At 45.0% G+C, this 1,022-nt stretch overlaps 1 non-coding gene across 1 annotated transcript; it reads right to left on the bottom strand.

Annotated features, from left to right (window-relative positions):
* Positions 1-725: 725 nt before the first annotated feature.
* On the bottom strand, positions 726-815 carry TRNAY-GUA (transfer RNA tyrosine (anticodon GUA)). The gene is given in 2 exon segments: positions 726-761; positions 779-815. It is a non-coding gene; the product is annotated as a tRNA-Tyr (tRNA).
* Between the last annotated feature and the right edge of the window lie 207 nt (positions 816-1,022).

The raw sequence follows: 1,022 nt of genomic DNA, 5'->3' as shown, positions 1-1,022 counted from the left end.
CTTAACCTGGTCTGTGCTGTCCTTTCATATGGCTCTATCACCTCTTTCTTACCCACTTCCTTTGTAACCAGCCCCAACCTTTACAATTCTTCACTGAAATGGACAGCGGGTGGAAATGATACACCTCAGGGCAGTGTGCACAGTGGTATTCACAACCCTTTCACGAGGCCGATGATTATAGCTGCATGTAATGGCTGTCTCAGCAAGTATCTGGACCTGAATGGTCACAGTGTTCCTGTCCTCACGTAAACGTTTTTCTTCCTCATCTCTCTTGGTCCCTACCCCCTCCCCGAAACCTCTGAACTTCAAAATGCAAGAACAGGATAGGAAAAGGAGCGAAAACAGCAACAAGGATTCCCCAATAAATGGACCTGCCCATTTTCCACACCCAACTCAGCTAAAAGAGGCTCGCTATGCTCTGCACTGTGGGTCTGCTCTAGCTAACAAGGGTCTGTGGAAGGTGTTGAGCCTCTGCAGAAGAGAAGCTCATACCATGGGCATCAACTGATTAGGTAGAGAGGTGGCAACAGTCAAAGCACCATAGCTGTAAGAACCAGCTGAAGCAGACAAGGAGGGTAGTGAAAATTAAATCCTTGAAAGTGATACGTTTTAAATAGACTAAATGTCTCATGAGACGTAGAGCGGCATATGGAAAGGGTAGTTCTGCAAAGCTGTAAATTCCAGAAATAAGTGAGAAACAAAAACCAAAACACCCCAAAAACCTTTCCTTCGAGCCGGAATTGAACCAGCGACCTAAGGATTACTTTCCAAAGACAGCCTACAGTCCTCCGCTCTACCAGCTGAGCTATCGAAGGAAGATGAAGAAGGAGTGCCAAGAATGAGTCAAGACTATATCAACAATAGCCTTAGGCTCTAATGGGCCTCCATATGTATTGCTTTTCACAACAGCAAAACAGTATCCAAAAAAACATGCACAAAGCTAACTTTCCTGCAAAATTGGATTTTGGTTACAAAACTGCCAGTTTTCTGCCAAACAGTTCACAGCTCTTGCAAGGCTGTTG

This window comes from Tauraco erythrolophus, chromosome 3 (assembly GCF_009769465.1).
Source record: "Tauraco erythrolophus isolate bTauEry1 chromosome 3, bTauEry1.pri, whole genome shotgun sequence".
Taxonomy (NCBI): Eukaryota; Metazoa; Chordata; class Aves; order Musophagiformes; family Musophagidae; genus Tauraco; species Tauraco erythrolophus.
This window is presented reverse-complemented; position numbering and strand designations above follow the sequence as displayed.